General features: G+C 47.2%; 1 protein-coding gene across 1 annotated transcript in view; it reads left to right on the forward strand.

Moving 5' to 3' along the window:
- The window catches only part of SMURF2 (SMAD specific E3 ubiquitin protein ligase 2), a 97,398-nt gene that overhangs the window by 35,917 nt on the left and 40,706 nt on the right, over positions 1 to 20,775 (forward strand). The window lies entirely within an intron of this gene.

Raw genomic sequence — 20,775 nt, forward strand, 5'->3', positions numbered from 1 at the left:
CATGAACCAAGAGGTTGCTGGTTCAATTCCCAGTCAGGGCACATACTCAGGTTGCAGGCTCAATCCTCAGAAAGGGGGGAGGGGTGCAGGAGGCAGCCGATCAATGATTCTCATCATTGATGTTTTTATGTCTCTCTCCCCTTCCCTTCCTCTTTCTGAAATCAATAAAAACATATTTTTAAAAAGTATGAAGTTGTTTTTTTAAAATATGTATTTTTATTGATTTCAGAGAGGAAGGGAGAGGAAGAGAGAGATAGAAACATCAATGATGAGAGAGAATCATTGATTGGCTGCATCCTGCACGCCCCCTATTGGGGACCAAGCCAGCAATCCAGGCATGTGCCCTTGGCTGGAATTGAACCAGGGACCCTTAAGTCTGCAAGCCGACGCTCTATCCACTGAGCCAAACTGGCTAGGGCAGAAATATTTTTTATTATAAATTACAGCTTTTTATAGTTTTAAGTTTTTTTTCCTCCCTGTTTATACTAGTGACTGGCCTGTGCTTACAAATGGAGCCTATATGGGAAACTAAATATCTTGGCAGCCACTTTGCTCCATTAGAGTAGGTCATCAGGTATTTGAGTGACTACAGATTTTTAGAGGTTGGAAGGATGCAGAAGACCAAGGAGCTTATCCTTGTCATAGAAATACGGTTTATATAATTGGAGAACATTATGTGACAATATACCTTTTTACTGTGTTAGAGAGAAGGCTCACTGACATGTTTGATACTAGGGGAAGGGTAGTTGGGCCCTAGGGTAAGCTTATAAATAGTTGAGGAAGCAATCCTAATTTGAAGAAAAAGACTTACTAGGTTAAGGAAAGCCAGGAGTGAGTTTGACTTTATTATTTACCTTTTAGTTTGCTCATCCTTATGAGCAAAAAACCACCTTGGCAGTGGTTTTTAGAGGATTGTCTTGATTCAGCAAGTATTTGAGTGCATATTATATTTAAGATATTATATAATAAACTGTAGGAGAGCTAAAAAGTCACAACATTATCTCTAAGAAATTTAGAGCTTAATGGGACATAAGGGGAAGGATAGGACATTTGAATAACTTTAATACTAGCAAGTGAGAAGAGACATATAAAACGAGTCAAAATGTTGTTGGAAGTTCACAGGAAGGGAGAGAACAAAATCAGATTGTGAAAAAGGAGAATCAGAGAAGGTTTCACATGGAATTAAAATTTGATAAATGGTGCCCTAGCCAGGTTGACTCAGTGGATAGAGTATCGGCCCACGGACTGAAGGGTCCTGGGTTCGATTCCAGTCAAGAGCACATATGTACGTACCTCAGTTGCAGGCTTGATCCCGTGCCCCAGTCAGGGAACGTGCAGGAGGCAATCAATTGATGTGTCTCTCTCACATTCTTGTTTCTATCTGTGTCTCCCCCTTCCTTCCACTCTCTCTAAAAATCGATGGAAAAATATCCTCAGGTGAGGGTTAATAAACAAAACAACAAAAAATTTAATAAATGGATAAGATTTTGAGGGTCAGTGGTTAGAATTATAGCACTTGAGATGAGGGGAATATTTTGAATAAAGGCTAAGGCAGAAAAGTCCTGGGCTTATTAGTGGGAACAAAGAGGTTCAGATTTTCAGTCTATAGATTAATGAGAGACAGGCTGGGATCATTGATAGCCTTTTGTGTGAGGAATCTATAGAAAAAAGAGGATGGAGCCTGGATTCAGAATGCTCATTTTACTAGTGACAGGTTGGGGCAAGCCACAGCTCTCAGCTGTAATTTCCTTTTCTGTGGATATTAAAACATAACTCACAAACTTTTAAGGATCAAGCAAGAAACTTTGTGTGGAGGTCTTTTTTTTTTCTTTTGGCACATTATAAAATAGATATATTATTTAAATGTGAATACTGGAAATGGAAATAGGCAGAGAGATATGTGATACTTGATGTAATCTGGCAACTGCTTTAGATGTGGGGTGGCCAGGGAGAGGGAGAGATAAGGAAGACATTTGCTTTCTGGATAATGGGAAGCATGTGGTGCAGTTCACAGAACCAGGGAGGTCAAAAAGAAAGAAGAGCTGGTTCACTAGGGAAGCTGATTAATTCAACTTTGAGTAAATATAATTTGAAATGCTGGTAAGATTTCAAAGTGGGTATGTGGTAGTTGATTGAAATGTGGGCTTGGAGCTTGAGAGAGGAGTGAGGCTAGACATACAGAGTTTTGTGGTTTTTTGAACTTATTCATGTTTACTGAAAGCTTATTAGATGCATAAACTTTGTTATTGATTGAATGTGTCCCCCAAATTTCATATGTTGAAGCCCCAATCCTCAATGTGATGATATTTGAGGGTGGGGCTTTGGGGAGGTAATTAGGTACAGAGGGTGGAGCTCCTATATTTGGATTTGTGCCATTATAAGAAGAGACTTAAGAGAGGTCACCATTTTCTTGGCCACGTGAGGATACAGCAAGAAGGCGCTGTCTGCAGAACAGGAAGAGGGCCTTCACCAGGCATTGAATCTGCTGACACCTTGATCTTGGTCTTCGCAGCCTCCAGAACTTTGGGAGATAAATGTTAAGCCACCTCTGTGTTATGGCAGTCCAAACAAAAACAGGTTTCTCACCATGTTGTGAGAAGATCCCTTTCTTGCTCTTTAAGATTTACAACCTGGTGGATTAATTTTATTTTAAATTTTAGAGTAGAAGGAATAATAATAGCTGATATTTATTGAGCACTTGTATATCAGGTAATATTCCAAGTGTTTTATATTTCAATTTATTTAATCTTTAAATCAGCACTATTAGGTATCTGTCTCATAGTACCTTCATTTTTACAGATAAGATATCTGAGGTAAAGAGATATTAAGTAGTTGTTCAGGGTCACAAGTTAATAAGTGACAGTAAAACCCAGGCATCTGACTCTAAGTGTTTAACTTTATATAGTCTTACTAGAGGTCCGGTGCATGAAATTTGTGCACGGGGGGGAGGGGGCTCCCCTCAGCCCAGCCTGCACCCTCTCCAATCTGGGACCCCTTGGGGGATGTCCAACTGCCAGTTTAGGCCCGATCCCTCTCACAGTCCAGGACCACTGGCTCCTAACTGCTCACCTGCCTGCCTGCCTAACTGCAGGCAAAGACATTTGCTTTCTGGATAATGGGAAGCATGTGGTGCAGTTCGCCCCTAACTGCCCCCCCCCCCCCCGCCAGCCTTATCACCCCTAACCGCCTCTGCCTGCTGGCCTGGTTGCCCCAACTGCCCCCCACCCCACTGGCCTGGTTGCCCCTAACTGTGCCCCTGCCGGCATGGTCGCCTCTTACTGCATCCCCCTCCCTGCCAGCCTGGTCGCCTCTAACTGCCCCCCCCCCCACCAGCCTGGCTGCCCCCAACTGCCCCCCTCCCGCCAGCCTGGTTGCCCCTCACTGCCCCCCCCCCCCCGCCGGCCTGGTCGCCCCCCCCCCCCTTGCCGGCCTGGTTGCTCCCAACTGCCCCCCCTGCAGGACTGGTTCCCCCACGCAGCCTGCTGTTCGGTCATTTGGTCACCTCTCATTAACCCCCCTGCCGGCTGGTCGCCCCACGCAGCCTGCTGCTCAGTTGTTTGGTTGTCCCTCCCCAACCCCCCTGCTGGCCTAGTTGCCCCATGCAGTCTGTTCGGTTGTCCTTTTGGTTGCGATGGTCGCTTAGGCTTTTATTATTATAGATAGCTTAACACTAAACTATGCTGTCTTTTATGAGTGTCTATAGAAAAGGAAGGCAAAGAAGAGAAATTTAGGAATGCCCAGAAAGTGATGCAATTTCCCCCCTACATACAGAATAGTGTTGTGGCTTCATTGCAACTATATACTTGAATCATATAATAAGGTTTCTTTCTCTTGGTGTTCCCATGAAGAAATTACTGTGTGGCTAAATTTAGATATACTGTATCAAATCTCTTGAACAGTCATCCTGTATAATAAAAGCCTAATATGCAAATTGTCCCCTCGGGCGGTCGTTTGACCAGGAGACCGAGAGTTCAACCACTTGCTATGATGTGTGCTGACCACCAGGGGGCGGCGTGGACCATGGTGGGCGTCGGTGACGCAGCGCTGGCAGTGGGCGGCAGTGGAGGTGCTGCCAGCCCCGATGGGCCCCGATGAGAGCGGGACCACGGCGGGATGGCAGAGCAGGTGAGCGGGCAGCGCCAGGCCAAGGTGGGTGTGACGGGGGGGAGGGTGGCCCCGATCTATTGCCCTGCAGGCAGAATGGTGGAGCAGGTGAGGGGCGGCGCCAGGCCAAGGCTGGGTGCCAAGCAGGGTTGCAGGGCTGCGAGCCTGGGGGTGCGAGCTGGGGCCCGATCTCTGTAGGCCAACCTGAGGGACCCCGCCCCGTGCACAATTCGTGCATCGGGCCTCTAGTCCTCAATAAGGAAGTGGGTCTGTTTGAATGAAGGTGACCAGTAGAGAGAAGGTAGTGGGTGGCTTAGTCTCCAATAGCACTAGCCAGGATAGTGTTCAGTCTACAATTAGCATAGGAGATTCTTAAGTCATAGTGAATGAAAGTACTTTTATGTGTTTTCATCCTCAAGTTGGAGAAATTAAGTTACGGAAATACTGATTTAAGATATATAGCTGAAATGCTTTCAGATAGTTTCTTGCAGTAATAGCTTCCACAGTGTGCCTGCTATGTGCCAGGCACCTAGACTACTTGCTTTGCATTTATTTCGTGCTCAATGTCTTGCTTGGCTTTAGCTGAACCTTATTTACTTTTTAACGTGAATTTACACCAGAACATGATTATTATGTTCCTAAGAGAAGCTTTATTTTAAAGCTACCTCTGATCTCTGTAAGGTAACAATTTACACTTGTGGCTGGCTAGAACAAATAATATCTGCATTTATTATATCAAAGTAGAACATTGTTTTTGTGTTGAGAAAGTTAATAAACTTGCACTTAACTTCAAAAAGGCTTATTTGTATATGCTAATCTTGTTTCAGTTTTATTCAGTTAAAAACTACACGTGTTGGGAAACTTTTTGACTAAAATCTTCATACGTTTGATATAAGGGAGTCATTTTTGTTGTTGTTAATCTTCACCCGAGGATATTTTTCCATTGATTTTTTAGAGAGTGGAATGGAGGGGAAGAGACAGAGAGAGAAAAACATGATGTGAGAGAGACACATCGATTGGTTACCTCCCACAGTGAGGCCCTGCAAGGGCTGGGAATGGAGCCTGCAGCCGAGGTATGTGCCCTTGACCGGAATCAAACCCCGAGACCCTTCAGTCCACAGGCCCACCCTCTATCCACTGAGCCAAACTGGCTAGGGCTAGAAAGGTCATTTTTAATTGGTTAACTTGAGAACCAGTTTTTCCTTTGGTGAAATATTTAAATGCTGATATTGCTTGTTATTTTAGTAAGAATATTTACCTCATTGTGGTAGAACCTGTGTCTTTTAATACATCATCTTATACACTAATTAAATTACCTGCCAGGTACTAAGTACAGTAAGTTAAACTTAGAGGTCCAGTTTGTTTTGCAGCATGAATTGCCTAAAATTCCTTGATTAGATCGCATTGTAGCAAGATATTTAGCTAAAAGTAGGTCTAATATGGTTGTAGAGGTAAACTATTATATCTATTGAAAGAGGAAAGTTCCTATGTGTATTTTTTTAAAGAGTTTATTTGAGCCAAACAGAGGGTATATCTGGAAGCAAGATTTCAACAGACTGAGAACAGTGCTTCCCAGAATAACAGTTTGCAGTTTATTTTCTGCATTTGGAATTAAGGAGGGAAGATTACATGAAGGTGGGAGAAAGCTCTTATGTTTTGTAGAAGGCTCTTCTGCAATCTAAGTTTTTATTAACCATCTTGTGAAACTGTATCACCAATAATTGCTTTAAGTTGCTTTGAAAAGGAAGAGCTGACCTGAGGGACTGTTTCATTTTATATATGACTAGACGCCCGGTGCACGAAATTCGTGCATGGAGAGGGGTTGTCCCTCAGCCCAGCCTGTACCCTCTCCAATCTGGGAACCCTCGAGGGATGTCCGACCCCAGTGGGATCGGGCCTAAACGGGCAGTCGGACATCCCTCTCACAATCCAGGACTGCTGGCTCCCAACTGCTTGCCTGCCTGCCTTCCTGATTGCCCTTAACCGCTTCTGCCTGCCAGCCTGATCACCCCCTAACCACTCCGCTGCCAGCCTGTTTGCCCCCAACTTCCCTCCTCTGCTGGCCTGGTCACCCCTAACTGCCCTCTCCTGCAGGGTTGATCACCTCCAACTGCCCTCCCTTGCAGGCCTGGTCCTTCTCAACTGCCCTCCCTTGCAGGCCGGGTGCCTCCCAACTGCCCTCTCCTGCTGGCCATCTTGTGGTGGCCATCTTGTGTCCACATGGGGGCAGGATCTTTGACCACATGGGGGCAGCTATATTTTGTGTGTTGCAGTGATGATCAATCTGCATATTACTCTTTTATTAGATAGGATAGAGGCCTGGTACAGGGGTGGGGGCTAGCTGGTTTGCCCTGAAGGTTGTCCCTGATCAGGGTGGGGTTCCCTTGGGGCGTGGGGCGGCCTGAGCGAGGGGCCTGTGGTGGTTTGCAGGCTGGCCACGCCCCCTGGCAACCCAAGCAGAGTCCCTGGTATCTGGAATTTATTTTCCTTCTACAATTGAAACTTTGTAGCCTGGAGCGCAGCCAAGCCTGGGGCTCCCTCCGCGGCCGGCAGCCATTTCTGTTGGGGTTATAATTGAAACTTTGTAGCCTTAAGCGGGTGGGCCCAGCCAGGGTGTGCGGAAAGCTTTGCTTCCCCTGTTGCCGGGGGCAACGCTGGCCTGCTCTCTCAAGCTCCATTCTGCCGCCATTTCTGTTTGAATTTGTTTACCTTCTATAATTGAAACTTTGTAGCTTGAGTGGAGGCTTAGGCCTGGCAAGGGCAGGCGGAAAGCTTGGCTTCCTCTGTTACCCAGGAAACCTTGCTCTCGCTGGCTGTAGCCATCTTGGTTGGGTTAATTTGCATACTCGCTCTGATTGGATGGTGGGCATGGCTTGTGGGCGTGTCGGAAGTATGGTCAATTTGCATATTTGTCTATTATTAGGTAGGATGGTTAAGAGTTTGGGTTCTGTAATTAGATTAATTTGACTTGGAATCTAACCTCTGGAACTTAGTGTAATCTTTGGCAAGTCTTTTATGCCTGAACTTTAGTTTCTTTATTTCTAAAATGTAGGTAATACAAAAATCCTATCTAATAAAGAGGGAATATGCTGATTGACCATCACTCCATCACAAAGATGGCTGCACCCACAGCTGAGGCCAAATTCCCATAAGGAGCCTTAACGAGCAATCAGCAGGGACCTGAGGCTATGCCCTCCCCCGCTCCCGTGGGGCTTGACAGGGGACCTCAGGCTGTGTCCCCCACCCGGCGGGGCTTGACAGGGGACCTCAAGGTGCGCTTCCCGTCTGGTGCTGGGCTAGGGGACCTCAGGCTGCTCCCCCCGCCCCAGCGCCAGGCTGGGGAACCTCAGGCCGCGCCCCCCCACCAGGTGGGGCTTGACAGGGGACTTCAGGCCGCGCCCCCCACCCCGGCACCAGGCCGGGGTACCTCAGACTGCACTCCCCACCCGGTGGGGCTTGACAGGGGACCTCAGGCTGTGCCCCCCGCCCCAGCACCGGGCCAGGGGACCTGAGGCTGCACCCCCCTGCCTGGCTGGGCTTGACGGGAGACCTCAAGGTGCACCCCCAGTGCTGGGTCAGGGGACTTCAGGCCACGCCCCCCACCCAGCACCAGGCCGGGGGACCTCAGACTGCACCTCCCGCCCAGCGGGGCTTGACTGGGGACCTCAGGCTGCACCCCCCGCCCCAGCACTGAGGCTGTGCCCCCTGCCTGGCTGGGCTTGACAGGGGACCTCAGGCCATGCCCCCCACCCAGCGGGGCTTGACAGGGGACCTCAAGGTGCACCCCCAGTGCTGGGTCGGGGGACCTCAGGCCGCGCCCCCCGCCCCAGCACTGAGGCTGTGCCCCCTGCCTGGCTGGGCTTGACAGGGGACCTCAGGCCATGCCCCCACCCAGTGGGGCTTGACAGGGGACCTCAAGGTGCACCCCCAGTGCTGGGTCGGGGGAACTCAGGCCGCGCCCCCCGCCCAGCGGGGCTTGATGGGGGACCTGAGGCTGCGCCCCCCTGCCGGTGGGGCTTGATGGGGGACCTAAGGCTGCACCCCCCTCCTGGTGCTGGGCTGGGGGACCTGAGGCTGTGCCCGCCCCGCCCCCCCCCCCCCCCCCCGCCTGGCAGGGCTTGACGGGGTACCTCAAGGCATGCCCCCCGCCCCGCCCTGGTCTGGGCTGGGAGACCTCAGGCTATGCCCCCCGTCCTGGCGCCGGGCCAGGGGACCTGAGGCTACGCCCCCTGCCCGGTGGGGCTTGACAAGGGTGGGACTGGCTGGGTCTGGATCTAGCCCACTGGGGTGGGGGTGGCTGGGTCTGGGTCTCATGCAATTTTGAGGCGCATGTGGGTAGGCAGGGACTTGACTCTGGGTCCTGTGGTGCGCCCCAGACTCTGACAGGAGGAAGGTTTTTATATACATTTTACTACTTTTCTTTCATCTCTGACACTTCTATTATAGAGAAAGGGCAATATTAAATTATTTCCTCTAATTCCCTTTTAATGTGCACGAATTTCGTGCACCGGGCCACTAGTAAATAAATAAAATGTAGGTAATACTATTGACTTCATAGAGTGGTTGATACATACTTACTTGCACATAGTAAATATTCAGTAAACGTTATACAATCTTTTTATATTCCTTACTAAAATTACATTGTATTAAATGTACTATTTGTAAATAGACTTTTAACCTTTTTAAAAGTGCTTTTATTGATTTCAGAGAGAGGAAGGGAGAGGGATAGAAACATTAATGATGAGAGAGAATCATTGATCGGCTGCCTCCTGCATGCCCCCTACTGGGGATCCAGCCCTCAAAGTGGGCATGTCCCCTGACCAGGAATCAAACCTCCTGGTTCATGGGTCGATGCTTAACCACCAAACCACACCGGCTATGGTTGGACTTTTATTCTTAATAGCATGTTAAGAAAATATTTTGTTAGTAAACATATTTACATAATTTTAATGGCTCTGTAATATTTCAAGATGCTGTTTGTCATCCTTATCCATTTGATTATTATTGGGCAAATAGGGTTGTATCTGATATTTTTGCTCATTGCAACATCTATAATAATAAAAGGGTAATATGCTAATTAGACCGACATCTTCCGGATATCATTCCTGATGAAGCGGGGCCAGAGGGAAGCCAGCCCAAGTCCTGGGTGCCTGCAGGTGGCCCGAGGGAAGCCAGCCTGGGTCCCGGGTGCCTGCGGGTGGCCCGAGGGAAGCCAGCCTGGGTCCCGGGTGCCTGCAGGTGGCCCGAGGGAAGCCAGCCTGGGTCCCGGGTGCCTGCGGGTGGCCGGAGGAGGGAAGCAGCCCGGGTCCTGGGTGCCGGAGGGAAGCCGGTGCCGGCAGCTGGGGGAAGGCCTACTCTTGCACAAATTTTCGTGCACTGGCCTCTCGTTTTATAATAATGCTCTTGAATGTGGCCCTTTGTGTAGTGCTCCTGTTTCAAGCAACAATAACTACTACAACAAAACCTATAAAAATTATATTGTGTGCAAGTTTTCTGTAGAACTTATTTCATTTTCACTTCACATTTAAGAGTTGAGGTAGAGGTTGTTTCTTGGAGCAGAAAAATCTCAATTGCTGTTATGTGCCAGCAATCAGGAAGGGTTCATATTAGTAGACATTTTTAAAACACTAGCCCATCTTGTTGGAATTTGCATAGGAATGTTATCCTGAACTTCAGTTTTATTTTACAATGATAATATAAGTTCAAAGAAAACCCAGAGAAATCTACTCTGTTCAAAAATAGTCTGTACAACTTTTGAGTTGCAGGAACAGTATTATAAAATCTGTTTTTGTACAACGAAGGAAGACGGGATGTCTGAGTGTTTCTTTTTCCTTTCTCTCAAGCAGTCTCATTCCAATCAGCAGTGTAATTGGAATGCAACTCCAATCTGGAGGAGGAAAGGGAATTTTTGGCAAGAAGACACTGAGCAGTTGGGAGTTTTATTCAGATGAAGCATAGACAGCCATTCATTATGAGTACAACTCAGTAAGAACAGCAATAGCATTCTATTTCTACAGCTGGGATTTATACTCTGATATTATTACATAGTGTTTTGCATGTAGTAACTCCTTTCCATCCAGAAAAGAATTATTGACTTAAGTGAAATGGTAATATTTATTACATCTGCACTTCTGCAAATGATTTCCTTCAGTTACTGCCTCAAATAAAAGTTACTAAAAGGGGATTTTTGCAAAATTTGAGAACATTTCTTGAGAAAACAACAACAACAAAGGCATTTATAGCATATTTGAATTATACTTGACTTGCAGGCTCTCAGGGCAAAGGACTACATCTTATTTATCTTTGTATCTGCAGAATCTATCATAGCACTTGGCTCAAAGTGGGTGCTCAGGAAATGTTGAATGAATGAATGAATGAATGATGTAGGCAGTGATCCCTTCTCATTAAGCATCTCAAGATGGTCACATCTGCATCTGTGTGAAATAGGAATTACCCGTATACCAATGAGGCCAACCTTAGCTTATTTTGATAATCTCCTCCACCTATTTCAAACCATCTATCTGTAGAAGGGGTGATTAGAATAGCTAGAACAGGTTAGGTTTTAGGAGTGTAAACTTAAGAATGAGAAATGCTTTGAAGGAATTTGAGAAAGGTACATGATCAAAGTAGCCGAGTAAGATTAATCTAGTGCAAATCTATAGGCCATGTGAGACATGGTCCCTAATGGATTCTGGAGTAATGGGGTTGTGCTGGTGTAATGCTACATTTGTGGTTAGCATTAATCAAATTGACACATGACTGTTACATAAATATCTAGAGTCCAGTTTAATGTTTTGTTTTAGTACAAAAATTAGTGAAAATTTATTGAATTATATACTTAAGATTTTTGCACCTTTATGTATATGTTACTTCAGTAGAAAGCTTACTAAACATTAAAATTATTGAAATATTGGTAACTATTTAGGAGAAAGTATATACTCTCCAGCCTTTGCTCTGGTCCCATCCACCTTACAGGTTTTCTCTCCTGCTAGTCTACCTTCTAGTAGCTTAGTCTGGTGTTTCTAAAAATTATTTTTACCTTTCTTCTGTAATAATCATTTAGAAAACTAAAATGAAAGTTCTTCCACACTGCTACCCCTCCCTAGCTCTACGATTTCCAATCTTGTTTCAAATTTCGATTGTATCTGTTACAAAAAATGTTAAATTTACAAATACAAATTTATACAAATATAAATTTGTTATACATATAAAGTTACATTATAATATGGTGCATACATTCCCCAGGAGATTCTGATATATACAGTAACCCCTTTGTTGAGAATTTATTATGGTGACAAATAGGATTTGTCCTATTAATACATTAATTCACTGAGCATTTCCTGAGCTCTTATAATTGGTACTAAGGATGGAAAGAGCGATGGGCGCTGGTTCAAGTACCCAGAGTATATTCCCAAGAAAAAGAACAGTGCAATAAAGACTCCAAGGCATGAAAATTATTTATTTATGCAAATAACCAAATCTCAAATTATGTTTAAGAATCAGTCTTTTAAAATATACAACTGAGAGTTTTTTTCCTTTTAGGGTATAAAATCATTTAAGGAAAAACTGGCTGGCCGTGGCTGGTATGGCTCATTTGTTTGGGCGTCATTCCATGCAGCAAAAGGTTGATGGTTCGATTTCTGGTCAGGGCACATGCCTGGGTTGTAGCTTGATCCCTGGTTGGGAGTGTGCAGAGGCAGTCTATCAGTGTCTCAATGTTTCTCTCCCTCTCCCTTCCTCTCTCTCTAAAAATCAATAAAAAATCTTAAAACAAAATTGGTTGGAGCCGTCTATCTAGTGTTAAGGTTAGCAATCTGACCAATCCTGGTATTTCTTTATGTTTTAAATTAACCTCTAAATGAACCTCTTGTAGGACCCTGTTTTATCTTCCCTAGTCTCTGGGTTACTGAATTTCAGTTTCTCTTCATAAACTTTAAACTTGATTTTAAAATTATTTGTTATTTTGATTTTTCAGTTGCCCTTTGAAACTTTTTCATATATTAGCAACATCTTATTTGTGATTTTTAAAAGAAAATTTGTCTGATGAGTATGTTTTAAATAAACGGATACACTAAAAATAAGATTTCATAAGTCAAAATCATGATTACTTGAGAATTGGCAATTTATTTATCATACAGAATAAAAGTTCCTCTTTCAATGAAATTATTTTAGATTTTTTTGAAGTCTGCTTCATTCATTCAATAAGTATTTATTGAGGGCCCATCAAATGGCTGGCAATGTGTAATTGAGGCTGGAAGTACAAAGAAATGAGGCAGACATGGTTTTTGCTGTATGGAGTTTACCACCTCTATAGTTATAAGCAACACTAGAGGTCCAGTGCATGAAATTTGTGCATGGGAGGGAGGGTCCCCTCAGCCCAGCCTGCACCCTCTCCAATCCGGGACCCCTCGGGGGATGTCCAACTGCTGGTAGTCGGACATCACTCTCACAATCCGGGACCACTGGCTCCTAACTGCTCATCTGCCTGCTTGCCTGATAGCCCCTAACTGCCCCCCGCTCCCGCCGGCCTGGTTACCCCTTTCTGCCCCGCTCTGCTGGCCTGGTCGGCCCCCAACTGCCTCCCCTGCGGGCCTGGTCACCCCACGCAGCCTGCTGTTTAGTCATTTGGTTGTCCCTCACTAACCCCCCTGCTGGCCTTGTCACCCCAGGCAGCTGGCCGTTACTGTTACTGTGACGGCATCCTGGACAATTTAAATATTCCTCTATTATAGTATAGACTAGTGGCCCAGTGCACAAAATTCATGCACAGGGGCGGGGAGGGGTACCTCAACCTGGCCTGTACCCTCTCCAATCTGGGAATCCCTCTCACAATCTAGAACCACTGGCTCCTAAGCACTCACCTGCCTGCCTGATGCCCCTAACTGCTCTCCTGCCTGCCTGATGCCCCAACTGCTCTCCCCTCCTTGTCTGATCCCCCTAACTGCCTATCTGCTCTCCCCTCCTGGCCTGATCCCCCTAACTGCCTGTCTGCACTCCCCTCCTGGCCTGACCCCCCCTAACTGCCTATCTGCTCTCCCCTCCTGGCCTAAACCCCCTAACTGCCTATCTGCTCTCCTTTCCTCTTTGCGCCTTCAGACCCTGGCGCAGGAGTGCTGAGAGCTCTCCACCAAGGCCCAGCCCCTGTCCTGATGCCCCCCTCCGGGCCGGGCAGTGCTGTGGGCCTGTGCGTGCTTCCGCCGGGGGCACTGCTGCGGCCCGTCCTGATGCCCCCCTCCAGGCCAGGTGGTGCCGCAGGCCTGTGCGCGCTTCCACTGGGGGGGCTGCCCCCTGTGGCAGCCTCTTCTCCTGGTGGCGCAAGTCCCCGACCCCATCCCTGCCCACCAGCTCCTGTGCGCGCGCAGCGTGGTCGTGACTGTGACACTGTTAGGACCAATTAGCATGTTACCTCTTTATTGTAGATTCTGCACTTAAACAGTTATAATGAAGTGTGATGAATGCTTGTGCTAACAATGGGCTTCTGTGAAAATACAAGTGGGTGGAGGGTTGAGAGAAACATGTTCTAAAAGGCTTCTTTCCCTTTTGAGACCTAAATGATGAGAAGGTGAAGCCTGAGAAAAATGTGTCAGGCCTGGGAAGGTTGTGGGTGAGAGATGGTGTACATTTAAGAAAGTGAAAGTTTAGAGTGTCTGGATCTTGGACTTGGGGGTTTGAAGGAGAGAGACGGTGATGAAAGATGAAGTCAGAGAGGTAAGCAGGACCAGGGCCAGAAGGGTATTGTAAACCAAAGTAAAGTTTGGGCCTGAAGACCTTGGGAATGTTTTAAGGATGAAGGTCAGCAGAGGAGACAGAGACAAGGTCCCTAAGGAAGTGGTAGGTTGGGTATGAGATACAGAGCACAGGTAAAATGATAGTTTTGAGGAATGCTTTAAGGATGCTTTGTAATATTATTAGGAGGGGAAATGGCTGGAAGGACTTAATCATATTTTTAGGAAGATCACTTTGGGTCCGGTGTGGAGAACTGATTGGAGGGAGTTGAGGCAGGGGACTGATTGGGAGGCTACTGTAATGACATAGATAGTGGTTTATGTGGCCTGGACTAGGGTGGTGGCACTGATAAAAGAAGTGGCCAGATGACGGATATTAGTTAGAACTGGTAATTGCCAGGAGGTGAGGAGAGGGAGGAGTAATGAAGGCTGCTATGAAGGTTTCTGTCTGAGGCAGTGGAGTGGAAAGCAAAGCTATTTATTGAAAAAAAGTAAATGGGAAGTTTGGGGGGAGAGAGACGATGGGGATTTTATTTTGGGGATATATTTAGTTTGCCTGTGTGGACCTGGAGTTTAGGAGAGAGCAAAGGTTTGGGTTTATAGATTTAGGTGTCATTAAAATGGTACAGATCAGGGAGGAATGTATGGGGAAATGGCTTTTCAGATGTATATTTTGAGAGGGAAGAGATTTGTCAGTCCATTAAACTATGAACTTTCTCCAAGAAAAAAAAAAGAGTTCTTTCATGTACATATAACAGTTTACAAATAATTCTAAGGTTTACAAATATGAGCATCTGTGTTCCTCAGGTTATAGATTTAAAGAAACTTAGGGCAAAACCATGAAGAACCTTAACTTGCATGGATGGTACACAGGAAAAAAAATCTGGCAAGGAAGACTTAGAATGAGTTTTATGCCTGGTGTAAAACCAGGTGGATGTGGTGTTAATTTGCACTCGGATGTCGAGTGTGACTCGACACGGTTAGCAGTAGAATAAAGGAATAGAAAAAAGCAAGCAAGTGCAAAGGGTTAAACAGAACCAAAAGAAGAGAGAGGTTCCAGAGGAGGGAGTAGTCAGTAGAGGCAAATGCCCTTCAGGGGTCAAATGTAATAAAGAATGAAAAGTGTCCATTGGATGAATTTAGTTATTAGGTTCCCAGGGCTTTGGAGAAGCAGTGTAGGGAAATGGTGGGAGAGGAAGCCCTATATAGTGGGAGGTAAAGAAGTGGAGCCACAAAGTGTAGACAGTTCTTTAAAGTAGTTTCATTATAAAGGAGAAGAGGTTGGATGGTGGCTGGAGGTAGGAGACATGGGTGAGACTTGAATATGTTTAAGTGCTGACGAGACTGTTTAGTAGAGGAGAAGAGAGATACTATCCCTGAGAAAGTGGTGAGTTGGTTTTAAGATCCAGAGCAAAGGCAGAAGAGTAGTTAGGTGGGAGAGTAGAGTAGACATTATAAGTGAAAAGAAGAAAAAAGAATGAGTATCAAAACATTAAGTTTGTAGGTTTAGTAACAAGAAGTTGAGAGAATTTGCATATTTTTCTGTTTCTCTGAAGTAGGATGTGAAATCATTTCACTTCTTGAATTATGATCACCTCTTTAATACTGAAGACTATAATTTGTATTTATATTGTATATGTGTTGATCCTGAGTATTCTATTTAGTTTATCTGATGATAGTAAAAATTTGGAGAAGACTTCAAATCAAGTTTGTGATTTGGTACTCTTAGTTATGGCCATAGTTTTCATGATTGAGTTACCATGATTTGAAAAATAAAACTGTTTCTAAGAGACTTTGATTAGTAAATATCTTGTATTTACTTAATAATTTTATTCATTTACTAATGGGCTCTGTCTTCAAAATGACTTTTATTTGAACTTGAAAAGTGATTAGTTATATTTAGATTTGTTCCCAAGGTTTATAATGTTAAATGAATTTTTACACACTAAACTTCCAATAATTGTAACTAATTGAATATACTATTTAAATGGTGAGTAGAAGTGGGTAGAAATTAATCAGTCATTACTTTCATAGATATTTTATAAATTAAATTATAAACACATGGAAATTGATGTTTCCCCTTCACTTGTATTGGGCTTGAATTAAAGAAGTGAAGTTTATGACTCTGTATAAGCAGTAATATTTTAATTTAAATAAAATTCCCATGCTATAAAATTCACCCCTTTATAGTGTGTAATTCAATGGTGTTATTTTTTTAAAATTGATTTTTAGAGAGAGATGGAGGGAGGAGAGAGAGAAAGAGAAAGAAACATTGATATGTGAGAGAGACATTAGTTGGTTGCCTCCCATATGCACCCTGACTGGGATTCAGACCCACAACCTAGCTGTGTACTCTGGCTGTAAATCGAACCCCAGACCTTTTGGTGTATAGGATGGCACTTCAACCAACTGAGCCACCTGGCCAGGGCTGCAATTTAGTGGTTTTAATATATTCACAAGATTGTGCATCTATCATCCTATAAATAATAATTTAATGCAAGGTAATCAAGAGAATGTAGATTTGGGATATCTAGCTCAGTATACTAATTCTTAATTTTTTTAAGATATAGTAGATCTATCTTGTCACCTATATATAAAAGGCTAAGTGACTGACCATCCATCCGACCGTCTGACTGACCAACTGACCAACCAGCTAGTACATCTGACGTGCACTGGCAATTTAAAAATAAGTGTTGACTCGCACATGCATGATACATATAAAGCTCTCAGAATGGATATTATTGAAATCCCCCGTGAAATGATTTGTAATGGATCTATTATTTAAGCTACCTTTGGAAATAGTATATCTATAGATAATATTAAAAATACATTTAAACGTGTGATTCTTTGACCTAAAAAAGAGCACGTTCATAAATTAAATGAAGAAATTTTGGATATACTTGATGGAAATGGCTTTTCAGATGTATATTTTAAGAGGGAAGAAACTTGTCAGTCTATTAAACTCTGAACTTTCTCCCAGAAAAAAAAAAAACTGAGTTCTTTCATGTACATATAACAGTTTACAAATAATTCTAAGGTTTACAAATATGAGCATCTGTGTAAATATGAGCACTATTTGAGTGATGATTCCATCAATTCGACAGATGATGCTGAAAAGGAAAATATTCCCATCAAATTTCTTAATAGTATTACCCCTTCAGGAATGCTGTGTCATAAATCTGTAGGTGCAATATGAGAAATCTTAATAGTAAATGGGGTCTTTGTAATGGTACTAGATTTATTATCAAAAGATTGTGACCTAACATAATCAAAGCTGAAGTATTAACAGGATCTGCAGAAGGAGAGGTTGTTCTGATTCCAAGAATTGATTTGTCCCCATCTGACACTGGCCTCCCATTTATTTATTTATTTATTTATTTATTTATTTATTTTTTAATTTCTTTATTGATTAAGGTGTCACATATTTGTCCTCATCCCCCCATTCCCATCCCACACCCCTCCCCATGGATGCCCCAACCCCCTGTTGAACTTAACCATTGGTTAGGCTCTTATGCATGCACACAAGACCTTTGGTTGATCTCTCCCTTCTCCCCCCACCCTCCCCTATCCTCCCTCTGAGGCCCGATAGTCCGATCGGTGCCTCCTTGTTTCTGGTTCTGTTCTTGTTCATCAGTCCATGTTGTTCATCATTTCCCCTAGATGAGCGAAATCATGTGTCACTAGAGATGTACTTATAAGAATTGAATGTGCGACGGGCAATAATAGTTATGCTGACAGGCAAAAAATCAGTCTGTAGTGAGTTTCTTTCTGGACCAACAGTTCTTTTGAGACCCAATATCAATGTCCACCAGTTCCTTATGAGTACATGTCGGCACTGACCCCTCAGCTCTGGATGGTGGACAAATGGTGATAATGCAGGTCCGACTCCCTCTGGTTTGGTCTCGGCCGGACCCAGGGGGGGCACGGCTTCACCCGGACCTGGCACCCACGCTCACCCGGATCCAGGGGCCCGCGGCCTCACCCGGACCCGGGACCCAGGCTCACCCGGATCCAGGGGCCCGCGGCCTCACCCGGACCCGGGACCCAGGCTCACCCGGACCCGGGACCCAGGCTCACCCGGATCCAGGGGCCCGCGGCCTCCCCCGGACCCGGGACCCAGGCTCACCCGGATCCAGGGGCCCGCGGCCTCACCCGGACCCGGGACCCAGGCTCACCCGGATCCAGGGGCCCGCGGCCTCCCCCGGACCCGGGACCCAGGCTCACCCGGATCCAGGGGCCCGCGGCCTCCCCCGGACCCGGGACCCAGGCTCACCCGGATCCAGGGGCCCGCGGCCTCACCCGGACCCGGGACCCAGGCTCACCCGGACCCGGGACCCAGGCTCACCCGGATCCAGGGGCCCGCGGCCTCACCCGGACCCGGGACCCAGGCTCACCCGGATCCAGGGGCCCGCGGCCTCACCCGGACCCGGGACCCAGGCTCACCCGGATCCAGGGGCCCGCGGCCTCACCCGGACCCGGGGCCAGGCTCACCCGGATCCAGGGGCCCGCGGCCTCACCCGGACCCGGGGCCCAGGCTCACCCGGATCCAGGGGCCCGCGGCCTCACCCGGACCCGGGGCCCAGGCTCACCCGGATCCAGGGGCCCGCGGCCTCGCCCGGACCCGGGGCCCGCGGCCTCGCCCGGACCCGGGGCCCGCGGCCTCGCCCGGACCCGGGGCCCGCGGCCTCACCCGGACCCGGGGCCCGCGGCCTCGCCCGGACCCGGGGCCCAGGCTCACCCGGATCCAGGGGCCCGCGGCCTCGCCCGGACCCGGGGCCCAGGCTCACCCGGATCCAGGGGCCCGCGGCCTCGCCCGGACCCGGGGCCCAGGCTCACCCGGATCCAGGGGCCCGCGGCCTCGCCCGGACCCGGGGCCCAGGCTCACCCGGATCCAGGGGCCCGCGGCCTCGCCCGGACCCGGGGCCCGCGGCCTCGCCCGGACCCGGGGCCCAGGCTCACCCGGATCCAGGGGCCCGCGGCCTCGCCCGGACCCGGGGCCCAGGCTCACCCGGATCCAGGGGCCCGCGGCCTCGCCCGGACCCGGGACCCAGACTCACCCTGACCCAGTTCCCAGCCTCACCCGGACCCAGGGGCGCGCAGCTTCACCCGGATCCGGGACCCAGCGGGGTTTCGTCTTCTTGATCCCATTTCCTGTTGGTCAATTCCATCTCAGTAATTCCTTCGGCCATTTTCTCAGAGCTCCAGGGCAGCCGCCGCAGAACTCGTTGGGCGGCGGGCTCGGCGAAGCTCCGGTGTGCCCGGTGCGCGGCAGCGGGCTGGTCCGGGGTGGCTGCGTCGGCCCTTGGGTCTGCAGCGGTGGCCAGTCACCGAGCGTGCGCACCTGGCCGCTTCCGGGGCGTTGAGATTCTTGAAGGACTCGGAGGTCAGCAAGCGCGGAGTCTCCCACCCCATGACTCCCAGGGGCTCGTCTGTCCGTGCTCGGCAGCGAGTGGGGCCTTCCCCTCAGCCGGAGACCGCCGGGGGAACTGCGCCGAGCACGTTCCAGGCCGCCACTGTGTCGTCTGAGCCGTAGTTCTTAAAGTGTGATCTTTGGGTCGCCGGCATCAGCATCATCCCGAGTACCCCTCTCTTTTATTCTAGTTGTAGAGCGTCTGCTCAGTCAGCCCTCCGGTGGTTCTGGATGGTGTCTGCTCCGCTCTCCCGTCGTAGACTCAAAATTGTTGTGGTAGGCAGCAATCAGGCTTCCGCCCTATGCCTCCATCTTGGTCTTCCTTTGTATAGTTAAGTCTTGATTGTTGTTGGTGTCGCTGGGAGGAATTGTCCTCCAGGCCAATTGGCCGTGCAGATCCTCTGTGTCTCAGCTTCTCCAGAGTTCGCTCTTTCCTCTTCTCTCTTAGCTGTAAATCCACCATTCAGCCAGCTCTCCTGTGGTTCTGGGTGGCAGACGCTCTGTGCGCGGCGAAGTTCCTTTGTTTAACTTTGAAATTGCTGTGCGCGAAGTTCCTTTGTTTGACTTCGCTGCCTTCTTATTTCTCCTCTCTCAAAATGGCTAGAGGACTTGAGTGTAAGACAGGAAGTCTTAAGAATCCTCTAAGTCGGTGTTGGCGGTCTCCGGGGCCCCGAGGATCTCAGTGGGGAGCTGGGCCAGGTCGGTGACGCGGGTGGGCCCGTCTCGCAGAAAGATGGTCTCTTCCTTCACCGAGAGCCGCTGCGCCGAGTCCGCGGCCGCCGCCACAGCAGCTGCCGCGGCGCCCACGAGCTCATGGCCCCGGCTGCGGTGCTGGCTGAGAGGAGCCGCCGCCCGGTCTGGGGAGACACGAGCAGGAGTCGCCGCGCTCACCAGTCCATCTTTTAGTTGTTTTTCCAAAACTGCCATGCGAGGCAGCAGATCAGCCGTTCACCTCCGCCGCCATCTTCTCCTTAAAACATTTCTTCCGTTATGCCTGGCCTCCCATTTAAATTAATTCGAAGACAATATCCTGTGATGCCAGCATTTGTGATGACTATTAATAAATCATAAGGACAAACTCTAGACAGAGTAGGAATATTCCTACCTGAACCCGTTTTCAGACATGGTCAGTTATATGTTGCTCTCTCTTGAGTTTGAAGAGCATGTGACATTAAAGTTGTAAATACTTCATCACAAGGGAAATTAGTCAAACACTCTGAAAGTGTTTTTACTCTTAATGTGGTATACAGGGAGATATTAGAATAAGTTTAATCAATTTATCAGTCATTGTTTTTATCAATGTTTTTATATAATGTTTTTGTTGTTTTTATATCATGTTTTAGTTGTTCTTATATCATGTCTTTATTGTTATATCATATTGTTTATTAATCAATTTACATATTATTCTCATATACATTTTACCAATTTTCTTTCATCTCTCACACTTCTATTATAGAGAAAGGGCGAATAGCAATATTAAAATGTTTTTTCTAATTAATTTCCTTTCAATATGCACAAATCTGTGCACCGGGCCAC

Source organism: Cnephaeus nilssonii (assembly GCF_951640355.1).
Source record: "Cnephaeus nilssonii genome assembly, chromosome: 19".
Classification (NCBI taxonomy): domain Eukaryota; kingdom Metazoa; phylum Chordata; class Mammalia; order Chiroptera; family Vespertilionidae; genus Cnephaeus; species Cnephaeus nilssonii.